Source organism: Phalacrocorax aristotelis, chromosome 19, assembly GCF_949628215.1.
Source record: "Phalacrocorax aristotelis chromosome 19, bGulAri2.1, whole genome shotgun sequence".
Classification (NCBI taxonomy): Eukaryota; Metazoa; Chordata; class Aves; order Suliformes; family Phalacrocoracidae; genus Phalacrocorax; species Phalacrocorax aristotelis.
The window spans coordinates 9,753,548-9,779,178 of record NC_134294.1 but is presented as its reverse complement, the minus strand read 5'-3'; the positions used below and the strand labels follow the sequence as shown (position 1 = coordinate 9,779,178).

General features: G+C 42.8%; 1 protein-coding gene across 2 annotated transcripts in view; it reads right to left on the bottom strand.

The window, feature by feature from the left end:
- The window catches only part of SLC45A1 (solute carrier family 45 member 1), an 81,381-nt gene that overhangs the window by 15,693 nt on the left and 40,057 nt on the right, over nt 1-25,631 (bottom strand). Inside the window, exons 6-8 of one of the 2 annotated variants that reach the window (XM_075114049.1) lie at nt 14,612-14,673; nt 13,734-13,833; nt 152-338 (exon numbers count right to left, since the gene is read on the bottom strand). The gene's annotated coding sequence lies outside the window, so the exon portion shown is untranslated. The remainder of the gene's footprint in view (nt 1-151; nt 339-13,733; nt 13,834-14,611; nt 14,674-25,631) is intronic. The other variant, XM_075114050.1, reaches the window with a different exon arrangement.

The following is a 25,631-nucleotide window of genomic DNA, read 5'->3' as shown; positions in this document are numbered from 1 at the left end:
CTGTTTGCCCCAAACAACACGTGTTCTTTTGCTACCATGCCACTGTTGTAGGCTTCTATCAAAGATACTGCAGGCTCCCCATTTGACATACGTTCTATCCTCAGCCCTTCTAGCAGATTTGAGGCAATTTTGGTACTGAGATGTCCCCTACCTGTCTGTGCTGAGCTTTTCCTTTCTGCTCCCCAGATAGGGGACTTCCAGAGCCTACACCAACCCAGCCTTGCCACACACCGCTTCTCAGTGCTGATGCCAGATGGCTGTCACTGCAGCATGATGCTGTGTCTCCTCCTGCCAGAGGGTCTCATCCACAATACAGCAGCCACTGCTCCATTTGCTGCCTATTGAGAGAAGAAACTGGTTTTAGAAACCGCATTCTTAATGAATCGATTAAAACCACCGCTGTGGCTCTGGAAGCAAACAATCATGTTCTCATTCCAAATCACAGGCTGATAGCATCCCTTTTTCTTTACGTCCCTCCAATGTCACAGCCACTGGGAAGATTCTTCAAGCTTCTGAGCAGCAAAGGCAGAAAAATGAATATTGGCAACCCTAAGGATGAAGGGCAGGAACAGGACAAGGTCCAGCCAGGTGCCACAGCTGGTAACAGAACACAAGCACGCAGGTCTGCTGCCTGCCAAAGGGATCAGACAGGTGGGGCAAGAGACAGCTGTTGCTGGGAAGAGCCATTACCATCAGCAGTAGTTTTAACAGCATGTAACAGCTACTGCCCACCCAACTTCTAGCGCTCAGCAATGGCTAAATGGGCTGTGAAACTATGGCTGTCAGACCACTGCAATTGTTTACTGCTTTCCTTGCTCAAGCCCCAGTGCCAGCCATCCCTTCAGTGACTGCAAGTGAGAACACAGCGCAACAGCCTGTGATCCTGCCAGCCTCGGTCCCCCCACCCACCCACGTGCTACAGTGCTCTGCAAACACTGAGCCGATGAACGGGGCACTTAGAAGCCCCATCCCTTGTCATCAAGGATGACTTTTTGTTCCACCTGGGCATGGAGAGGGGGTTATGTTATTAAGGCCAGCAGGTAGTTGTGGCCATCATATACAATCATTTGTTCCCTGTGAACATGTTTGAGACATTAAACTCTTGTTTATTCCATGTTCAATTAAATAGAATTGTCTGCTCAGAACTTAACAAGGATTGACTTTTACCCCATTTAGCACAGTTTCTCCACTTGGGACGGTGGGACAAGGCACTCTACTCCTTCCCAGGATAACAACAATGGAGAGAACAAAAGCAATTCCTGCTGTGCATTCATCTATCAGCATCCTGTGGGCTTTACACAATACAGAAACCACAAATCTGCTCTCCTGTGTGAGCTTACACATAAATTGTTGTTGAAATGAAAAGATACTAATTTACTTTGTACTAATTTAACCCAACCGCACTCAAAAGAATGACTTTTGGTGATGAATGCCTACTGCTATGAAACTGTGCTGTTCTCTCCTCCTTTCTCTGCGTGCAAGATGCTTTGCATTCATTAAACTCTTTTGTTAAGTCTTTCCATGAAGCAGCTTCTGACAGTGTATTTGACTCTGCTCGTTTACAGCTTCACATTAGGCTCGCTGTATCATTTGCCAGGAGACCTCATTATTTGCCTTGCTCAGAACAGGACTGTTTCTTGGAAACCTCTCTTACTACCCTCATAATCCTTTTCACTGAAGTAAACATTAAGTCCAGTCAGATGAAAATCTGTGCAAGCCACCAACAGAGTATGTTGTTCTCGCTCTTGAAGACCAGGGTTTCAGTTGTGTGATACTGTGTGTTCCTTTTTCTTTTGTGGTCTTAAAATTCATTTTAAAACATCTTCCAGCTAGGTTCAGTGGCTCTGCAATGTTATTCAGTGATCCACCTGGAACTGGCAGCTTCTTTTCCAAGCATGACTTGATTCTCTTTGGGGGAGATACAAAGTTTGTACCAAACAGACATGCTGTGAAAGTCATTCTGTGCTCAGGTGCTGCCACTTCAGAACACCCGAAGGCCATGTGAATCCTGGAGCAAAGGTTAATCAACACTCAGTGACCTAAAGAGGGAGAGGCCTGATTAGTTACTAAGTTTTTATGTCTGCAGAGTCACGCACATGCCTACCACAAGCTATCCTCCACTTCCTACAGAACAGCAGCCAGCCTGCTTGTACGTAACCAAAGAAGTGAAGGAAAAACTATGCCAGGAGAGATCACACATGACCCGTCTTCCTTCAGAAGAGCCACAAAGGTGCATGTTCCGCACTGCTGCATTACCGTTGGAGGCTGTGGGCATGGCCACAGAGAGCTCCTCAGAACAAACCATACAGGCTTGCAATGGCAGTACAGCTTGGCTGCCCTTGACACAAAAGGGTTGCCTTGCCAATATTGTAAGAAAACCTCAGAAACTGTATTCCCTTCTGAAGACACAAGGGGGAGGGAAAGGCTCTCAAATGAAGTGACCTTTTTCTTTCTAATTTAGCAGATTTCACTTCATTTAAAGAGAGGGAAAGCGGCTTACAGTTTGGAGGACTTTGGTGTGTCCCCTCCTGAGCTCCACGACAAAGGAGGTGGCGTGGCAAGGTGGTAGGTGAGGAAAATCCTGAGCAGCGTAGGTTACAGGAGAATAATTGCCAAGCCTATTTCAAGGCAGTTTGCACAATTTCCAAGTCAGTGATGCTGTTGCATACTGGACAACCATCCTTTCCGTAGCATGGAAAAGACTAAAGCTTCCCCGAGCCCAGAATGAAACACTGCATGTTTCTTGCTTCTTAGGAGGAATAAGTGGTCTAGCTTAATCTGTCATTTTTGACCACCCCAAGCTAGCAATAATACAGAAAGAGCTAAGTATCCTTTTCCTACTCCACATTGAAGTGGCAAGTTAATTATTGTCCATGCATTAAAGTCTTTCAAAAGGAAAAACAAAAAAGCCTTTGTCTTGTTTGGGAGAATGAGATTCAAGGTTGCAGGGGCCAGGGCAGGGGTGTGGTGGTGGGTTGGGGTGCCACTCCTTATTAGTTAATTATTAAGCGGAAAGGTTAAATCAAATAAAGCACTCAGAATTTATGAAAAAGCTAAGATCTCTTCCCCATTTATTGCCAACGTTTAGCTCTCATTGAAAGAGTATTTGACTGAGTCAGCTCTGCTGTGCTAAGCCTTAGTACCATAGATGATGTGGCAAATCCATTGCCAGAGATATTACACAGCACATACTCTCTTCAACACTTGGTGCTTTTGTAGTTTAGTGGGCAGGGGGGAGAGGGAGAGATGTATACAGACACACTGACTCTTCTAAGGTTCTTTCACGCTGTATAGGATTTAGTGCCATGGATTCAAAACATTTGTCTGATATAAATTAAATTCCCCAAGAGATTTTGGGTGAGTTTTCAGAAAGGATTAGGGCAGAAACAACCACTTGGCCTATATGGCTTGTACAACAGTTTCTTTGTTTGGTTACTACCTCTGAAACCACTGCGTTCCAGTCTGTTACATCTTCCTATTCTACTTAGGCAGTCTTTGTATTTTAGCAAAAGCACACTTTCCAAAAGCTTCGGTCAGGAACTCTTCCAGCAGAGAAGTGAGATACAAAGATCTTAGCTCATTTCCAGAGAGCAAGGTGTCAGCGTCTGCATTGCCTTGCCTCCTCTTTTATACAGCCATGACTCTAGATATTTCCATATGCACAAAACCAGCCCAGTGATTTTTCACAGTACTTTAGGGGGTGGGAGGGGTGGAGAGAGAGAAGTAGTTGATGCCCCATGCCTGTCAGAGTTTAAGAGGCATTTGAACGATGTCCTTAACAGTGTGCATGCAGTTGGACTAGATGATAGTTGTAGGTCCCTTTGAACTGGACTATTCTATTCTATTCCCCAAGACTTTTTTCTTGAGAACCAGAAAGCAGCGTGATTATTTAAGAAGCTATGAGTAAAGCCCTGTACACTTGCTACTGGGCATCAGGCTCATCTCTCTTAAATACAGCCTTTTTGCAAGCAAGTTCAATGCTCCAAATATTCCTGTAATCTCTCAGAAAGCTTGATGTGACTCTTCCTTTTACGTAGTATATTCCTCATTCTGTCCAGTCACATTATTGATTAACTTTCTTAGGGCAATGATGCATTTTTCTTGGTGCTATCATTCTTTTGCACTAGAGTAATTGAAACGGTGCCAGCTCAACCCTACACTACTTGTAAGGGTGATGAGTTTGCAAACCAGGGACCAAGACGTTTCTTCAAGAGCAAGTTCATGGCAATCTTGCGCTTATTTAAAATTAGTTTGGCCAATGACAAAAATTGCAAGAGTTAGAATCATAGAAGATCTGAAGTTGGAAGGGACCCATGAGGACCATCGAGCCCAACTCTGTGCTCCTTGCACAGAGCCAAACCATAAACTAAACCATACGACTAAGAGCTTCATCCAGACACTCCTTGAACTCCGACAGCCTTGGTGCAGGACCACTTCCTTGGGGAGCGTGTTGCAGTGACCAACCACCCTCTCAGTGAAGAACCTTTTCCTAATGTCCAGTCTGAACTTCCCCTGATGCAGCTTCATTCCATTTCCTCGTGTCCTATCGCTGGTTACCGCTGGACTTACCTAGATGCATACAGGCGTTCATCATTCAGGCTGAAGCATGCTCTAAATCCCAACTGTCCTTGCTCCTTCCACAATCCACTTTTCCAGGTAATTTCTAGAGCCGATGCCAGTTTGCCCTCTTCCCTTGAACTCTTCCTGTACATGTATTCCAGGTACATGAGAGCTTTTGTCAAATCCGAAAGGAACCCTACTTTCCACAACAATTATGGTATCAGTCAAGGAAGTAAATTTATATTTCTGTAAATGCTCAGTCATGCCAATAAGGTCTATGGCCTATGGTGTTGGACAAAGTGCAAGTACAGAGTAGGACAGAAATAAAAAAAGCAAGTTCAAACAAGGTGAGGTGCATTTCAATTATATGTTCTTAATACTTATATGGTAAGAGGAGCTTACCACGTAAATTACACCACCCTAACATCCCTTACACGTCAACTGAGTAGGCGTAAGGAAGCTGGTGGGAGGCTAATACAATGTCAGAACACAAAGAAGAATCATATATGCCAGTCTGCACACCATCTCCACATCTGGCCCTTAGCATATTGTCAGAGGACTTTAATAGCCCGGGTAAATCAGTTCCTGAACCTGGATTCACCAAACTCCTACACTGGCTATATTAATGGATGCAATTTAAATATTTAAAAGGGCAGTTGAATTTTTACTTAAAAGAAGGAATAACACAACTGAAAAAAAAAAACCAAATCCAAAATACCCACACCCAAAGCACCACCAGAAATGAAACCCAGTGTTTTGCTGCAGAATGAACAGGAATGGTAACAGCACTGATCCATTTGCATTAAAACTGGGTTGTCAATTCATTGAGAAAATAAATTCAACATACCCAACTACTATACAAGAACGTGAATTTTAAAAGAAACAAGTATGCGTGTTCTGACAACTGCTGTCTGCACTTGTGTGGATATAACAAAGTACATGTCTGCTCCCATCCTTTCTGGGAGCAGAGCAAATCTACCCTGTTCTTTTCAGGTGCGAGGTGAGGCCATGCTCCTGAAACAACCCATTAAGAAGTATCTTCAGGATACCCTGTGACAAGCGTGCCAGGGAACTACAATGTACAACATTGCGCATAGAGCTCTAATAACAGGAAGAGACAGAAATGCCCCCACTATTGACAAATACACAAGGCAAGACACAGTCTTGGACTGTAGTTCAAACTGTTTTGTAAAGCAGGTGAAACTTTTCTTTTCTTTTTAAAAACAAAGCCTTTAGTAAAGAATCAATTTGGTTTTAGAAAAACTGGAATGCTGTCACGGTACAAATGAAACATCAGTAATTTATCAGCCTAGTCTACAGTTGCTGTATCAAACGAAAACCAGAATGCCGGGGCCCCTTCTCAAACCTTAGGGGATAATTATTCAGAAAAATTTTACTAATGCCACGCTTCACTGAAACCATTCAAGTGTTGTGCAGTGACAGCCCAATAGTTTTTCTTCCACTGGTTTGCACTTGATTTGGCTCCTGTTTCTGTTCAGATTTGCGATTTCCACAATAGCAGTGTGCATCCATTTAGTCGTTTGCTTTCCTGACCTTTGCACAGTGACTGCTCAATGAGCATTTCTATTTGCTTCTGCAGGACAAACTAGTTCTGCCCTCAAAAATAATATGAGTGAGGACATTACAAAGCTCCTGCCCTCACCAGACAACCACCCCTCCGATGGCTGGTCTCACTCCGACAACGAAATCCCAGCACAGTTCAGAGAATTAGGCACTAGAGGGCACTTACAGAATCCAGAAGGTGGAGAATGTGCGTGGTATCAGAAGGCCACGGTCCAACTGTTTGCATTTACTCCCGGACCAACTCCTGCAACCAACACTTTAAGATACATTTCAGAAGATCTTTATCATCCTCTGTTTTTCCAGCAACTGAATGAAAGAAGGCCGAAGAAAAACTCTCCTCTGAGGCAACATGCGTGCTAGGCTACATTGACAATGCACTTCTGGACAAATGTTGAACAAAGAGTTAACTGCAGGCATGTAAGATCTTTACCATGCAAGATATTGGTACTAAGCGTCACTGCTGGGTGCAGCTTCAGGAAAAGAGGTGCAAGGAACACACAAAGCAGAGCGGCAAACTCACCAAAGTACAGTATTTTGTTTCGCTGTGATGCCTCAAGTGGACTATGTGTTTCACAAGAGACAAGGATGTGATTATGCCCCAGAGACGCTGCAGGTTTTCTTCTGGATGTGACAAACCACAGGAGAGTGACAAGTACTATGTCAGGAAAGCATGAGCGAGAATCCTGGACGCAGAAACTTGCGGTCACCCAGAGCCGGCACGGGCTACATGTATTTTAGAACTAAATGCAATTTTAATTTAAAGGCAGAGCGTAAATAAAGATTACTGTCATCCCTGCTACGTTACCTGAACAGCTCAATTCCTTGCTTCTCTTATGAACTGTGAGCTGCAGCTTCCAGCCAGTAGGTCCTATCATTAGCAAGATCAAAGGTTTCTTGGCTACCGGGTGTCTTATTTCTGTGATTCAGTACACGTCTAATCTTCTATTGGAGAAGACTAGCAGAACTCATGCGATCAGCAGGTTTTGGAAAACCGCAAATCACTGCTTTTGTGAAGGCCAGGTGTGCAGGGCACCACAAGGAAGGGCCAGGCTGATGCTGTACCAAGGGCTGATGGGAAGAGGTGGTCAGGTGAGGCACCATGCAGAAGCCAGGCCACAGCACGCAGCTGCAGGCAAGCATGGCAAATAGTGACCCACACCGGGTCCATCACACAGCATCGCCCTTGGCGGGAGACATGGCAATGGCTACCAAAGCAGTGCTGCACCGGGCTGTCTTCGCTAGCAGCTACACCGGCAGGAGCCTTGGCTGGCTCAGCAGTGCCCAGAGACACAGGGTACTCAGGAGCTCACAAAAGAAAAGCAGCATTGCACCGACTCATATGTGGTGGGTACTTCAGGAAGACCAGAGTTGCGCCTGCCTCTTGCTAAGCATTCATTAAAGACTTGGTTTATAAACTGGCTCTGTACCTTGTCTAAACTGACTTTGGAAGCCTATGGGAAGTACTGCCCCACTTCCCTGTGTTTACCACAGGGGAAATGAGAAACCACCGGGTCCCTGGGGCTAATTACTTTCTTCAAATCCCAGCATTGCTCTATGTTTCTGACTCAGTGCAGCATTCCATTTTCTGCTGAGATTGTATCTATATCGCACTACAGGATGAGCTGCAATAGCACTCAATGTTAATTGCAGAGCACAGACTGCTCCCTTCTCTCCTTTATACCAGTTATCAAGAAAAACCAGAAAGTCTACTTCTGCTGCTTTTAATTTAGCCTCTTCTATCCATACAGAGTGCCTGTCAGACAGGAGAGGCAGGGGCTCTCATCCCTCTTCTGCCTGAAAGTGTCTAGCAACAAGGCAGAGGCTATAGGAATATCTACGTACCACCCCAAACAATCAGTTACTTTATGAGGCCAGACAGATGTTGGGGAGTGGTACGGCCACTCAGTGTAAATAGATACGGACAGGTGCTTTAATATTCCTGGAAGGCCCCAAAGCCACTCCAAAAGCCTTCCTTGCCTCTTGCATCCACTGAAGCAGAGATGAAATAACAGGAAAAGGACACCCCTGTGCCACTCTTGGAGCTTGGCAGTCTCTTTCAGGGCCTCTGTCTGCCTAGAACACCAAAGCAACCCTCAAAGCACAAGTACAGCCGTGAGGAGTCTTCCGCGGAGTGCAGAGACAAGCAGGGGCTGTGTGTCAAATCCCGATTTGACAAGTGTATATTTCTCAGCAAATTCTCCTATGGGAACTGAATTTGAGAATGTTTGCTGGGTGATGAGTACAATTTACCTTTCCCTGGAGCATGGTCAAAGGGATAAGGGTTTTAGTGTCCTATCCTTATTTTGTTTCCCTCCTAAATGTCCGTCTTTGACAGAACCCAGCCATGTCAGAAATATACATCTTTATGATACAAATCACTTGCTAGCTCATCTCCCACTCCCCTTCCATCACTAGCAGCCAGGATTTCTGTCACTTTCAAGTGTTAAGCAGCACTGTTAACTACCACTTGCTCTGCATCCTATGTAGAGTATGCATCGTCTACCCCACGTGTACCCAGGGGAAAAACATTGACTTGTGCACACTGAAGTGCTCTGCACTTTCAATGCAGTGTATGAATAGCATTTGAAGAAAATTGATTGATCGGTATACTGGAAAGCAGTGCCCACAGGACTAGCCTGGAGGCCTTTGGAGATCCTTTAGTGAGGTCTTTCAAACACAGCCTCCTACTAAGGCAACAGGAAGTCAGCCATACTAGACTGGAAAGCAGTCCTGATTCCAATAGGGGCTCTTAGTGGACACTTGGTTGCTGCTATTCACAAGCCCGCTTTTTGCTTCTACTGGTCTAAATAGATTATTCACCTTGGTATTCAATTTGTTGAGTGTTTTCAGGTAAGTCAAAGTGCTGTAAGTATCTCCTTTCTTCTGATTTCTTACCCTTTGGTTAAAGGCCCTTCCCTGTTTGGCAGATCATTCTCAAGACGGTTTCTACTCTCCCCCACCAGCAGTAAAGAAACTCCTCTGATTGGAGACCAGCCTGCAAGATGATGTTTGCAGCCTGAAGTTGCTCTGGGATTAGCCTGCATTTTCTTGGGAGAGAGGAGAAAAGAGGGTGAGGTGGGGGGAAGAGGAGAGGAACAGAACATTCTGTCAAATAAACATTTGCCAATGCTCTTGAGCAAGAGAAATGGAACAGGTAGCAAACAGTAACCCAGGTTAACTATCTGCTAGGGTAAATACACAGTACACAGAGGTTCCCTGTACACCATTTGGATGGCATTTCTGTGTTGAGCCTGATACACTGATATATTAATTGATCTCTCCAACAAGAGCCGTGACCTTTTGATAAAAAACATGGGGGTCAGACCTCAAAGCGATCTAATTAATCTCCTGCCTGGTAGAATACAGGCTTCCTGTTGGTTTGACTTCTCTACTTATGGTTTTTTCCTCTCCCATGAAAAGTAACTGATTTCTGCAGGTACGGAGTTACTCAGTTTCTCAGTAACATTAGCAACTCGTTGGGTGTCAGACTAAGCAGACCTTGCCAACAATCCGTGGGTTTGATTCTATATGAAAGTTTAGTGCAACTTCTAGGTCAGCTCTATGTCTGAAGACCAAGCATGTAGGAATCAGTACGTGAGTAATTGGTTCCTCTCTTGAGGCTGAGCCACACAGAGGCGTTCCCCAGGAAGGGCTCAGATTGCAGCCCTGAAATACCATAAGCAGCTGGGAGTGTTTTCCCTTCTATGCCCAGTACAGATGAAAATGGCACCAGAGCCTGAGCCTAGGCTCTGGGGTCCATAAGTGAAAGACAGCATTGAAAAATGCAGGGTGAAGAATGGCAGATATGATTGATGAGCTGGAAAACATTTTGCAATAAACTAATTAAAGAATTCTATCTGTTGAATTCCTGAATAAGACACAGAGCAAGGGTTTCTAAAGCAGCTGGTCCAACCAACAGCTGAAAATTAAAGCTAAACAAATTCAAATTACAAGTAAAATACATGTTTTTCAGAGTTAGAACAGATAAACCATTGCAATCTTCTCCCCTCTACTCCACCCTAGTGAGGTGACATCTGGAGTACTGCATCCAGTTCTAGGCTCCCCAGTTCAAGAAAAACAGGGAACTACTGGAGGGAGTTCATCAGAGAGCTACAAAGATAATCAGGGGACTGGAGCATCTCTCTTATAAGGAAAGGCTGAGAGACCTGGGTTTGTTCAGCCTGGAGAAGAGAAGACTATGAGGGGATCTTATCAATGCTTATAAATATCTGAAGGGTGGGTGTCAAGAGGATGGGGCTGGACTCTTTTCAGTGGTGCCCAAAGACAGGGCAAGGGGCAACGGGCACAAGTTGGAACATGGGAAGTTCCACCTGCACATGAGGAGAAACTCCTTTGCTGTGAGGGTGACAAAGCAGTGGAACAGGCCGCCCAGAGAGCTGGTGGGTGGAGTCTGCTTCCCTGGCTATATTCAAAACCTGCCTGGATGCAATCCTGTGCCCCCTGCTCTAGGTGTACCTGCTCAAGCATGGGGTTTGGATGAGATGCTCTCCATAGGTCCCTTCCAACCCCTACCATTCTGTGATTCTGTAATAAGCTACCAAGGGAGGCAGTAGATATGCATGCTTCTGTGGAACACATGCATTAGTCAAACAGAGATCACTGGAGGAAGAGAGAACACGGGTGGAAGATGTTTTTGCTATATGAGAGCTCAGTCTACAAGATTAATGGTCTTTTGCAGCCATAAGGAAGACAGTTCTGCACATATCTAACCAATCTCTTCTCAAAGACAGAACAGAGATCACATCCACTCCACACTATACCAATTTACCATCTCTTGCAAAGTCAAAAAAATCTCCTTCTGAGGTCTTATGGTCAGAGAGAAGGACATGATAATCTCAAACCCATCTCTTCAAACAGACCCTATTCTCCTGGATCTCCTTTTCACATTGGCCAAAATGCTAGACAACCTTCCTGTGCCCAAGTGACCAGCTTATGGGATCAGGATACATGGAGATAATGAAATGGGAGAACTTTTTGATCAAAAACGAAGGGGACATTCTAAGATACTGGCATATGGGCTTAATTAAATTCCAAGTATCAAATAAATGTCTTCACTGTATGATACAGAGATCAGATTTCACAGCTGAAGAATAGTCATAAAAGACAGAGGTGAAAATTAATATTTGAAATTTATATAACATCAAGTAGATTTTTGTCACAATTTTTTGTTTCTGGGCAAGGTGGATAGGAGAAAAACAGGTTTGATACAAGCGTCTTCCTGCAGATTAACCTGTTACCTTTGCACAGCTTCTCAAGCCACCCACTTGCCTAAGGAGAAACGTTGCCACAAAATCTAGTCTATGAACCTCAGACAGGCCCTGCCCTTTACTTTCCACAGGTGATAGCGACAATAACGCTTGGACACCCAGCTCACAGATACAGGAGCACACAGACATCTTAAAACACTGGTCCTGGGACCTCCATGCATACTACACATTCTCCCCCAAAGAACAGATGACGAGGGCTAGTCTCTTCCTCAACTTTAAAGCATACTGGGCCACACCAAGTCTGGATATCCCCTCAGAATTACCTTCCCATGAGAATTTCAACAGGGCAGAAACACTTAAGACTCTTTTAAGCCCTTCTCTATTAGCAATAAAAGGGAAGGAAACAACCTATTTTAACCTGCAGAGTCAACGTTCACGACCTTTTGCAATGTCCTCTTTAATTTCAAATCAAACCTTTCTACAAAGCCAAAAGAGACTCTCTCTGCCCACTCTATTCTAATAGGGTCTCAGATTACAAAATTAGGAGATCAGACCAACACACAGAACTCCTGCTGTGGAAACAAAGCAGATCCATCCAGCAGCAGCATTTTCTTCATTACACCCTGGTCTAACATCACTGCAGAAGTTTGTCCCATTAAGCACGTTGCATCCTTTTTAGTGCCTCACTCTAGGGTTTCAGGCTTCCCTGCGTTTTCTGCCGCAACAGTGTTTCTAGTGCCCTGTCCTCTACCTGTTTAATAAGGACAGCATTGCTGTGGACAGGTGTGTTTTTTACCATTACTGATCTCGCAGCTAGAACAACAATCTGTGTAGTAGCAGTTCTGTACAGGAAGAGGGAGCTAGAATTCTGTATGCTTTTATTACAGACATCATTCCCAGAATTGCTGAGTTGGACAGCTGGCATAGACAAACATCACATCTCTACGACGTTCTCAGAAAACACATGAATCTTAGATTGCCTCTACTTGTCATATCAAATGGATCTTCGGCCAGACCGTCATCGTCATCATCATTATTCTTCACCAAAATGGAGTTTGCTTCCCTTTGCAATTCTGTATAAGCCCACCAGCACTTGGACACTACCGAGCTTTGCACGGTCCTCAATGGCTACTTAGAGGTGAAATGTACCCGACTGGAAAGGAGGGTTTTTCACATATCTGTTAGCTCAGCCACAGCTACAAACTCCTGACAGGAGACTTCCAAGAAAGGAAGAGTTGGGAAGGGAAGCCCTACTAAATTGACTGTCCACATTCACAGTTTACCCTCAGAAACCCCAGCTGTCACCTCCTTCTATGGTCAGTTGACAGAAGTCATGAATCCCATGTCAGCTAAAGGGTATGTCAGAACAGCTGCTTACCACTTTGTTTTGCACAGAGCGTACACCTATGTAGCAACACACACATTACATAATAGTAAGTTAAACTAAAAAGGAGTCAGATTGCTAAATCCATCCACTGTGTGGATGAGATTTTTACTTCCATCACCTGATAATTTAATTGCTCAATTAGCTCCGCCTGAATGCCTTGGCTGTGGTAGAAGAATGTTCCCTTGCAGGTCACAGTAAATCAGAAGACAGGAGGCAAGTAAGCAATGCAAAAGTAAATTATTCCTCTACAGCAAACCAGGTCCATCATCCAATTGTATTTTCTCTCATGATCTGCTTCTTGCACTAGGTTTTTAGGGACAAAAGAGACAGCAGACAAATAAAAGACAATAAAACTCTGGTAAAAATCCAGTACCATAGGAGGCCTCCCCTACGTAGTTTAATCCCAAAACTTTCTTAGCCAATTCAAACCCTCATTCCCTCACAGCTTGAAAGTGACTTAAAGCATTCTTATAGATGGTGGCTTTTCTCAGACTCCTATTTCTGGATCACAGTGACCCCAGGCTACACTGCAAGAAAAAGTACCAGATGGACAGATACTTAGAGTTTGGATAAAAATTTGACATTCACTGTGCTGCCTTTGGGGCTTAATTTTAAACAATATTAGTAAATACACTACCTCTGTGTGTGGTTTTAAGGCTTTATTCCTTCCAAGGTAAATCATTACTGTATGCCCTGCTGTGAAATGTGACCCTAATCTGCACATCATTTATCTGTGTGGGTCTCCGGGTCTAATTTAGTCCCTTTCCTGTCTCTCTCCCATCTGTAACACCAGTTTTACTAACAAACCTCACTGGAGACGGGAAATAAATTTTCGTTCATGAAACCAGCATGAGCAAAGATCAGGACAGCATGTCAGAATAAATGAGAATTCTCCAGGGTACAGAACCTTAAAGAAAAATCAAGGGGCCAAGAGGTGAGCAGGGGGGTCAATTACTGCAGCAAACTACCCATACCTTAATTATGCCCTTTCATCTGGTGGGTCACTCCAGAACACAAAATGAAGCTAAGGCAGTCAAGGTCATAGCGCTCTCCCGCTGCTGCCCATGTCGAAACCTGAGTACAATTAATGAAATAGTGTTGTTTTATTTATTTGAATTATTATTTGTAAGTTAGAAAGGGGGCAAAAATTTCTATTAAAAATAATTTTAAATTGCTGAGGGAGATAGGAGAGTCTCTATCACTGGAGACTTTTAAGATCACCTGCCAGGATGCTTGAGAGCGGGTTAGGGTTATTAGAGCCTGCCTTGGGCCAAGCAGATGAAATAGATGAACTCTGCGACTTTGCAAGTTCTTATCTAGCTTTTCCTGGAACCACTCAGTGAAAATGGCCTGGAAAAGCAGCAAACTAAAAACTGATGAAAGAGACACTTCTGGTCTGTGTTCAGCTGTGGAAGCGAAAAAAAGCCAAAAGAGGCTTGAGAAGTCTACACCTAGCAAAGTGACCAAAGAGAAAGGAGTTTACAACTGAAGTTAAAGACAGCGAGTGCTAAAGGGAAAAACATCCTCTGCTACATGATCCCTATTTAAGGTCTTCTCATGAACACCATCATTAAATCCCTACCCATATTATCATTTTAAATAGCTCCTTCAAAACTCCATTTGTGAACTTCCCCTGGTAGTGCTCCTTGCGATCATCATGAAAGCTCACATTAAGTCATTCCGCAATGTGCCTTTTCCTAAATTCCTCCCTGAAGCCACCTATAAAACAGGTGGAGGTGAAACAGAATTTACTCTGCAATTACTGACCCCCTCTTGCTTTTACTTAGGATGCAGTGTCTCCTGAATTCTTGGTCATTAGAAATCATCAGCCTGTGATTCTGAAAGTACTCACCATGCTAGAAAATCCTGTTTCTGCTTCATGCCATGCAAAGTCTGACTGGATGTTACTTTGACCTGAAAAACAAGAAACAAAGTAGGTTCGTAGCCAAACCTTGGGCTGCCAACTATACCTGTGGCAGGAAAAGGTGCATCTGTAGTGATCAGAAATTGTATTTAAAATACATTTTTTCTTGGTTGGATCCTATAAATCAGGGCAGTTCAAAAGAGGTGTATTTAATTAGAAAACAGTTGTCCCAAACGTGGTATTGACAATCTTGGAAATTCAGGATTAATGGAAGCCAGAAAGGAGCTAAAACAGCAGCAACTATACATAACCAGCTTGGGAAACAGACAATGGAAGTAAGAGGTAGTGAGGAAGAAAAAAAAAAAATAAAACCACCACCAAAACCCAAATCAAACGAAAAAAACCCCACAACAACCAAAAAGCCCACCAAAACCCCCCACATTCCAGCAGACAATCAGAAGCGCTTAAATACATCAGGATTAAAACAAATATAACAATCTATAAAAACATCTGTAATAATCACATCGTCCATTACTACATTCATAGGGTAAAAACAGTCAACAGTAATACAGAAAAGGTAGATATTTCTCATAGTTATTTTTGCTGCAAGATGATGATATCATATCATCACTTAAAACCAACAACTCAGACTAATGTTTAAATAATACCAAAGGCAAGATATTAGTGACTCAGCACCCCAGAGCCCTATGAGATGTCTGAAGGTCTGATTGCTGACACTGAGTTTCTGCAACTCATTGAAAAATAAGGAAGCTCCACAGGTCAGGGAGAAAGCTAATCTCTAGAAGTATAAATAGGACAATCAATCCAGGACTAAGAGCTCAACACCACTCCGAACACAGAAGGAACTCCCTTTTTTGCAGGAGGAGGGAGGGTGTTCCAAAAGCAAGCAGCTGCCACCTAGGCACTACCTGGCAGACCCCTGCATCACAGTCTCACCAAACTGCTCAGCTTCCCAGGAAGCCGTAGGCACCAACATTTTCACCAAAGGCCTTAATAAGAAATGCTTGGGGTTCTGCATTTGGCCAAAGATGCTCCACAGCTTTTGACTGATCGGAGCACCTACGTCAAAGGTAGTGGAGTTTTCTTCATGGACGAACACTGAGCTGGGAGGATGTTGGGCTGTAAAACAACATCCAGTACCAGTGCAGTGGGGTACCCAGGCAAAAGAACCTCTCAAGCATTTGGAGACAATAGCCAGGAAATAGCTAAAATACCTTGAAGTCTGCACCACTGAAAACTGTTCACTAAAAAACAGGAATACTATTAAGAGTCACACAGAATTTCAGAGGTCTTGCAAGGAGGAGAGATGAAGAGACAAAAACCTGTGACTTATGGCCTCTGACTAGAGCTTTCCTGCTAGTAAATAAAATGCTGTAACACCAATAGTGACAGAACTCCAAGTAAAAGCAATTTTAACTTCAAAACGTTTGGGTTAAGGAAACATCATTGTAGCTTAATGTATTTGGGACACAATCAGAAAACCGCATTTAAGATGGTAAATTTGCCTTTTTACTCCACCTAACTTACAGAAAAATCTGCCGAACATTTCGGTATAAAGATAGAACGTTCTGGAAGAACTTGATGGTTGTTACTTTACATATGAAAAGTGTTTCTATTCCATTCCTTGAGATTTTATCATGCAAATCATGCAAAAGTGGGTGACTGAACATTCCAAAGGCTTAACACAACTTTTACCATGTTTGCTTAGGCAAATATTCTGATACCTGTCACCAGTTCAAATTTAATCTTGTCCCAGGGTTAGAAAACAGGTCATGGTACCTGATGTTTGCCATTTTGTTGCAAAACTCCAGTGCATTTTCATACCAAGGACACGTGAAACAATTTCTAGGCCAGCTGACTTCACTGGTACCGCAGTTTCCTCTAGACAGCTACAGGATTCCCACATATTTGTCTTTTTTTGAAGAATGCAAGCACTGAATAATAATCTGGTCCTTTAATTGTTTGCAGTACCTAAAAACTATTTCTCTGTGTGAGCCCGAAAGAAGCACCAAGCTTTAATTTCACCATTACACGTAAACCTGAACCGGAGCTTGGTAGAAAGCCCCACAGTTCTGGCGTTTGAGATGTCAAAGCATTTTAGGTTTTCTTTTGTGTTGCAAGCTCATCAGATTTCCAGCACATTTCCATGTTTATAAAGCAGCTGAGCTGACCCAACACGAATGAATAGGTGGAAAGCCACAGGAAACCGAAGCACTACCAATTACCTGCAACTGAATACCATTTCTCAGAGAGACAATACAAGACGCTGATGAAATGCAGATATTCACTTCTGGAACCGTGTGCCGGCTGGCGAGTTGAAAGCTTTCACTTCAGGCTGCAGCCATCCGCCAGCTGACCTGCTGCCGGCTGAGAGTGATTCAAGCACGAACTGCGCTGACGCCCCTGCCCTCCCGGTTCTGCGGCTTGTGACTCACGCTCACACACACACCCCCCCACCCCCCCCGCTCGGGGCAGGCACCCCAGGGCCTCCCCTTGCAGCTCCGATACGTGCTGCTCCACAGTACCTCTCCTTACATTCAAAGCAACCCCATGCCCAGAGTGCCTCGGGAAATCTCATTTTCAGCAATAACAAAGACGAGTTAGTTAACAGAGAACAGCGAGGTAGCGTTAGCAAAAACATCTTCTCCTTCGGATATGGAGGAGTGGAGAGCATCTGCTGACTAACAGTGGGGATGGGGCGGGAAGGGAAGGCAGCTGGCACCTCTGTGAGGGAGGAGACACGTTCCTGAGTGATGCTGTGGGCAGTACAGGAAAAGCCGCCATCCTCAACAGCAGCGCACTGCCTGCCAGGGATCCGACACCCACTGCTTCCACAGCACCCAACGCTCCTTCCCCTCCTGGCTAAAATGCATGTTAAAGATGATGAGCCTGCAACACTAAACAGGAGTTAAACTACAGCTAGAGCTCTCTGTTTGGCTAAGTGTTAAATACAAATGGGAAAACTGACAGTATTTTGAAGCCCTGAAAAGGAAAACCCAGGATCCTTAAGTCCATTTGTAATAAAGTAACCTTCTGTTACTATAATGCTAATATATACTAATTACTATACTTAGTACAGTGTGTATTAGCATACTATATTAATATACTAATATATACTAACATACTAAATATAAATGCAAACGGGCCTGATGCTCCCCTTCCCGAGATCCCCACACACTGCCCAGAGAGAAGGCGGCAGTTTTTGTGAAGCACCACCAGGATTCACGCAGCTTCACAGGCTCACTGGCACCTCAGCCCTCTGCTCACAGAGGAAGAGAGCAGAAGTGCAGCCTCCTAGGAAAAGGCATGCACATGGACAGGATGGGACACAGCAGTTCCGACACTTTTTGACTGAATTCTTGAAGAAACTTTTACATAGTGAGGATTTGTGGATCTCTTCAGGCTTTCTGGGGTCAAAGGTATGCAAATTTCCACAAGCAGAATCTCCCAGTGCTACCAACATTCGCAAAAAAAAGGTTCAGGTTTTTTTTTTTTTTCTTTTCCTTGCACAGGACCATCCAAGACTACTCCATCTTATCTACCTGCTTATGACCAAAATTTCCTGTCAGCTGCTAGTCAAGTGCTCCACAAGTCTCCAAACACCACATACCCTTCACCTCGTGCATCTACTACATGCATCCTCATCACAAAGCAGAGTGACTCATAGTTTGCCCATACAGATCGTGGCCTAGACAGCTGCTTGTCAGGATGTGGAGGTATCAGCCACATCCTGAAAATGGAAGGCACCACAAGGCAGGACAGACAGAATGGCACTGACAGGCCTGGGAGTCAGAACACAAGTGAGAAATTGAAAGGTGTTGTTGACAGCATGAGGAGCCTGGAGATAACAGGGAGCCTAATTGCTAGACACAGGCTAGCATGGTGAATCAAGGTAAAACCCCTCCACAGCAGATGCCGTAACTTTCTCTCTGCACACATTCCTAAGCACAGAGTCTCACTGTGGTGTATTTGTACTGCTGTCGGGAACACCGTGAACAGCTTTTTAAGACCACCATACAGGAAGAAGGCTTCAGGGAGTCTTTTGTGATTATTAGTTATGACCGACTGGACCTTTGTCTCTCTGTTAACTTTTTGAGTCAACTCCATGGGTCACCAGCCAGAAAACCCAACATGAAATGCAGTCTGGTGTTTTGTTAATAATATACTTTGTGTTTGTTCATGCTCTTTAATCACATGGGATTTTGCTCTGTGGAACATCCTGTCTCTCTGGCCTAAACCAGTTCGGAGGTAAAGATGCTTTGGACTGAATCCAGACTACACATGTATATTTTTGTCTTGCTCTGGAAACCCTATGGCAATTTAAAACTGATCAGTAGATTTTGTATTACTGTAGTTTCCTGAAGAATAAAAGGAACCTGCTTATAAGACGTACGAACAGATAACCTTGTGCCCCGCCTGCAACGGGAAACCCTTCGCCTCTCCAAAGACAGTAAAAAACTGAAGGGGACAGGCCAACACACTGGTATATTTGTTAAGACTAACTGCTCATAAGAGGCTATTCATCCAGTGCTGCTGCTGTGTTTTCTTATACATCAGCAAATGTGGTAACTGTTTGTTTTTCTGTATTTTCATGCTAAGGTTGTAGCATTAATGTTTCATACTAAAGGGCTGGGTTTTTCTGGTTTGTGCAGAAGGTTTTGGGTTTTGGGGAACGTTAAACTAATCTCAAAGACTCTTACTATGTTTCTACTTCCAAATATTAGGAAACCACCAAACACAGCTCCAAATCACTGACACTGTTACGAGCAGAACATATTAAAAGTACACTTACCACTAAACTGCTAACGCCACAGATTCATGGATAACTTTCACAAAAATTCTGGGTTCTACCACTGCTGCCTCCTGACCAATGCATAACCCAGAGAGCATGCATGATGGCTCCTGGAGACGGGAATATTCCAACAGCAGCAAACCCTCTTTCAAGCCCCATCTAGCTGATTCATGCTTTCACAAGTTGGATAACAGGTTTTTATTCACTCTGATTTCTACCATGTTGCACAAAGTTTACAGAGTGCCTCAATGCTTCTCCCTCTGCCTCGCCTGTGTTTATTATTGAATTATTGAAACTCTGTCAGCACACTTGGAAAAAAAAAAACAAACAAAAAAAACAACACAACAGCAAAAAAACCCTCAATATTTCCAGATCCCCAGAATAAGAATAAACTGTGTAATTCAAAAGCTATACTCATGTGGAGTTATGTTTTATAATAAGAGCCAGTAAATAAGTGTATTGAACAAATGCCATTTCAAACCAAATGCACATATTCTTTGTAGCAAACAAATACCATAGCACAAAGGAACCAGGACTGACCATCAGGAGTTTACAATAAAACATTTTAGAGGGACGTTATAGTCTGAAGAGACCTATTCTGCAAGTAAGCAGATAAATTAATAATTAGCAAAATTATTGCAAAATGATTTATCCATTCTAAGACTAAGTGCTGCTGTTTGGAAGGTTTAGCCTTGTTCCCCATGTATAAGCAAGCATTTGATTCCTGTCTTACCTGCAGTACTCAGGTTAGTCTTAATTTCATTGTGGAACAGGTACAAAAGTGTCCTTACCATTAACTCCCGTGTTGGACATCAGCCATAAAATGACATAGCTTACTTATTGCTGGAGATCCACTATTAAATGGGATTTGTGGTTTTAATCTTTCATCATAAAATAGATTAAATCTGTAGAAGCATGAGCACATAATCCTAATAAAAGACTATTTATCCTACATAAAAAACAATTAAAGGTTTGATTACTGATTTTCTGAGCAACAAATACTGCCTTTTCTGGTCGGGGACACTATTTCTTATACATATTTTAAAAAGCTCATGCTAATTAACACACACAGTATATCCAGTAAGAATGCTGGTGGCTTGAACGCTGGGGCAGTAATGAGAAAGGATCTGCTGACTGCAGCGCAGCGCTCCTGAGGACATTTGTGTCACTTAATGTGGAACTAACACAGGTATTTTATATATCCCAAAATTTTGCATTTAGGATGAATATGAACGAAATGGTATTATTTGGAGCCATTGGGATCACTGTGAATGAATACCATTCTAACTGACCAACTGGACGTGACTCTGAGACAAACTCTCGTTACCACTGTGTGTGCATGAGTGTGCAAACTGAGCTCCTGAAGCAACATTAACTGCAAGGCATTTTGAACTCACACAGTTTGCTGCAGAGCGGCATGCACTAGAACTGGCTATTAAGACTGGTTATCTCTCCTGACCACCTAATTTTGTTCTGTTGATGCTGCACTTGGGTCAGTTTGATTTTGTAAACTGACTTCTACCTGGCCTGCCTGCGCAGGCTTGGATATTGACCAATGAAGAAATACCAAATACATACCACACCGCTTGTGACGCTGCCGTTTTAGCAGAAAACTGAATTTATGGACCTATCAAAGAAAGAAGCTCTGTGAGCAGCAGCAGTAGTGGAACCCAGGTTTAAATGGATTTTGCGGTTCCTGCCTGATTTACAGTTCTCTGCTGTCCTGAACTCATGCCAGTAAAATTCTCTTTTGCCTCCTGTCACAACAGACTCCTGTGAAATAACGCACCAGCTGCCATGCTTGCTCAGAGAAACCACCTGACAGAAAGTGTGGAGAGGCAAACTTGACAAGGTTAGACGTGGAGCATTCTTGCACAACAGCCTCCTATCTTCCAAAATGTACGTGAAAAAAATTGTATCTTAGACTACATTTCTTATTAATTTGGTAGAAATTGTCATAGATGGAATTGTACTCATCCTTATCAAATCCTCAAATGCCCATCTAAAAAGCAATTTTCAGGAACATGAATCATGAAATTCTGACAATCAAAATCTCTTGCTTTGTCATTAACCCTATTTCCCAAGTAATCCTCATAATACAGAAATTAAATGAAACTAAATATTACACCTTAATACTAATATTTCCATTTATTTGAAGGCAAATATTAGGACATCAAAATATTAAATAGGTGGTCTGAGAACTCAGGGCTTTTTATTCAAAGGAATACTATTTATTGAGGAAAAAAAATGAAGTTACCTCACACAACCGAAGGTCTCATTTCAAGTAAAAATCATCTCCCTATTAACAGGAGAAAACAGAAACTAATGTCCCCCTTTTCCTCCTTGGTACCCTATAATTTCATTTCATTAAAATTCAGGTAGCACTGACATCTCTGGACACCTTTGGAGGGTAAAAGACTAGTATAAAAGCCCACTCCCAAAACCTCAATGTTTCCCTTAAAGCCTAAGTTTCAGTTACAGATCTGGCAGACTGTGTTTCAATTTTAAGTCTTTTTACAGCCTGTATGATCGACAACATCCACTCTAAACCTATATGCTCGCAGCTGCTGCGAAAATTTCGTGACAGTAAAGCCATCGGAAGAAATAACAGCACAATAGTCTTATCCATAAGGCATATTTTAGGCTTGCATAAAACCTCCTGTAGCATGTTTAAATTGCTATTCTTTTTTAGAACTGCAGGAGACAAAACAAGGAAATGGCTTTGTTAACACTTCCACAAAAAGCAAAGTAGAGATCCCTGGGGCAGCACAGCTGTTTCTGGTGAGAAGCAGGATATACATATAGATGACCGAATGGCTGAAGACTGGAGGAAAGGCAGGGGTAAAAATAAATGTTAAATTTCACGGCTGAAAAACGTCTGGGCTTGTACATACCTTCTCTCCCCTCCAGGAGAAGAGGTGCAGGAGAGGACAGTCCCTGTCTTTCATTTCCTCCTCTCCACAGTTCTGCCATCCAAACCCCCTTCCCTTGTCCCAGTACCCGCCCCTTCCTTCCAGCAACTCGGCACTCCTGCGAGGTTCTTGTGCAGCCACTGCAAGAGCTTTGTCTCTTGCGCTACCTTAGTGTTTTTAGATTCCACAAGTTCACTTTAAAAGCATCACACACTTCAAACTTCTACAGAGCTAACTTTTGTAGGTAACAAAAGGTGCCTGGCAGGTGGATCCTGAAAGAGAAAATTCTTTGGATTTAAATCTAGAGAAGACCAATGTGATATTTTGCTGTGTTCTGACACCACAGAGACCTAAAGTTTTATTCAGTCATTTCTGAAGGCAAAGAGTGATTTTGAGCTGGATAAAATCCTCAGGAAGAAGCCCAGACAGTGTTTATACATTTCAAATAACAGAATAATCACCTCACAGTAAGAAGCACTAGTAACAAATCATCTTTGTTTTTCAAATACTGTGCCTTTAATATTTTTTTTAGAAATACTTTTCTTCAAGGAAAGACTTATGGGGTTTTTTGGTTGTTTGGTTTTTGTTTTCACACACACATATATATGTGTGTGTTCATATACGTATATATGTGTGTGTTCTCATATATGTATGCGTGCATGTATGCATGTATGTCTGTATATGTATTTTCAATCTTTGATCCTGACAATTTACATGTAGTTTTCCTGGAAAAGTCAGAGACAATCCAGAAGTTCAGCAGTAATGCTATGGTGTATCAAAAAAATACCTGTAGTCAGTCCTATGATGCTCTTTAGAGAAGCAGAAAAGTATTTTAAAAATACAGCTTTAAAACTGTCCTGCTTGAGATAGGTCTAAACAAACCAATGACAGCATTTCGTTTCAGGTCTGAAAACTTAGTATTGGATGAACTCCAGAAGGACCAAGTGAATTTAAACAGGCAGGAAGAATCATAAATTTTTCTTCCAGAAAAAAAGAGCTGTGTTTTGCTTGACAACAGGACACCAGTAAACCTTCCCAAGAGGGAAGGAGCTGAACAAAGTTTTTAAGCCATCCCTCTGCATAGTCTTCCATTAAATGTTGAGAAGTTAAAATGATCTTTTGGAGATGAAAGACTAAAGCAGAGAGGCTATATCTCTGGAACAAGTAGGGAAAGAACACATGAGCAAAAACACTGACCGTGACTTGCAGTGCTGCACACACACAGAAGGGCAATCCCACGCAGCATTCAGGTAACACCTAGCACCAGCAGCAAAGAGCCACTTTCCCCAAAGGCACGAAAGGACAAAACTTTTTGCATATCTCTGTGCGATATGACTCCTCTCTTACATTCTAGCCCCTAAAGTCAATTAACTCTTTTTTTTTTTTTTTTTTTTTTTCCCCTCCCCTGACTTTGGAGAACATTTTCTGTTTAGAGACAGTTACCCAAAACCAAAGCAATACAGGCAGGGAAGCCTGTAAGGTGTACTATTAGGAACACGCCTTGGAAAGCTCTGGAAAAAAATCAGTGCAACTACAGTGAAAAAATAAAACGGAGACAGAAAGTGAGACAGACACAATTAAATTTGTCGCATGACAATACACAAAACAGCAAGATACTGTTCCATCTGGTTTCATTGCTTCTACTAGACATTCGTTGCTTCTACTAGACTCCATTATTTCAACTGTGGTAAAAGCAAGAGGGCACAGCAGCTCATTTGCATAAACTTAAAACTTTTTAAAGTGACTAGAACGGAAGAAGCATCAATCAGCATCTGGCATTTGTTGGCAACACAAACTCCCCCCATAGTCCTTCATCCACACAAGGAAAGGCAAGGTAGGATTTCCATGCCCAGTCCTGGTCAAAATTCTACTTGAGGAATTAATCAACTTGCTACAAAGAAGAAAAACACACAGGAGTGGCTTTGTCCTGTCTGTGCTTCCAGCAAAGCCAGCCTTAGGCTGTAACATTCACTGCTAGGAGTTGGACAGCTCTGAGTTCAGCTGTTTGGACTCCTTTTCTCTTTTTTCTTTAAACTACACAGAGGTCCATTTAAGCCACAAAGCAGAAGGAATAGGTATTATGATTTGTATACACGATAATATTTTTGCACAGTGCACTTTCAATATACCTACCAAAAAACCCATCGAAATACAATCCAACATGTCCATCAAGGAGATTCACTAGCAGGCAATAATAAAAAATTAGCTCAGCATAGCAGTGATCATGGTGGCAAGTGTGAGAAAGCAATGAACCGGGAAGAAAATAAATTACTAAGCTCTCATTGAAATTCAGGACTGCTGTCTGAACTACAGCTCTTGAAGTTCATCCTCATTCAAATGGAGCCTCACGAAACAGAAGACACGAGAACTTTGGCAGGTCTAAGTCACAAGAATTTGAAGGGATCTGTAAGACATCTCCCAGGCAGCTTACAGGTGCCCACCTGACAAAGAACTGATGCACAATGATGTTATGAACATGAAGGTACAACGATTTAATGAACACCGGACTGAGATTACATCATTGCATACTGGGTTATAAAAAAATGATTGACTAACAGGAACTCATTTACATTGGGTGGTGATGGAAGAATAAACAGAGGGGCAATATGTTTGAAAACCTGTGGAAGCATCAGTTTTAGAGCTTTTAATTTTTCTCACAGAGAAGGGGCAAGCTTGCCTCACCAGGCAAAGGACTTGGCAGATCGAAGTACATGACATTTAGAAGTCCCCCTGGAAAACAGCATATATACCACATGTTTTGTTGACTTTTTTTTATATTTTCCCTGAAATATTCTAATTCTGCATACATGACAGAAGTAATGAATTTCAAGGATAACCCAAAGCAAGGGCTGTCTGTAGCGAGAGCTCAGTGGGAGAGAGATGCAGATATCATTGGTCCCTAACTCCCTTAACTTTTTAAGGTAAGGATTGTCTGTACAAACCCATTTCACTACGAAATGTTATTGCAAAGGTACACTGGCAGAAACACCTGCAGAGAGACCACCAGTATACTAAGGAGATATGTGTATAAAATAAACAAGAACTGCAGAAAACCTGCAGATAATACTAAAGTGCCCCTCGCCTACATGAACACCACTTCAGATATCTTTTTTCCACTTGATATGAAAACACTAACAACAGCAAACCAAAATACTCCACAAGACAACTCTCTGACTGAATAGACTGAGAATATACAGGTGCTGTACAGAGGAAAAGGCTCTCAGGGGACCAAGGGATGGATACAAGACAGATCTTCATGCAGCTGATACCCTGCTTTTTTTAG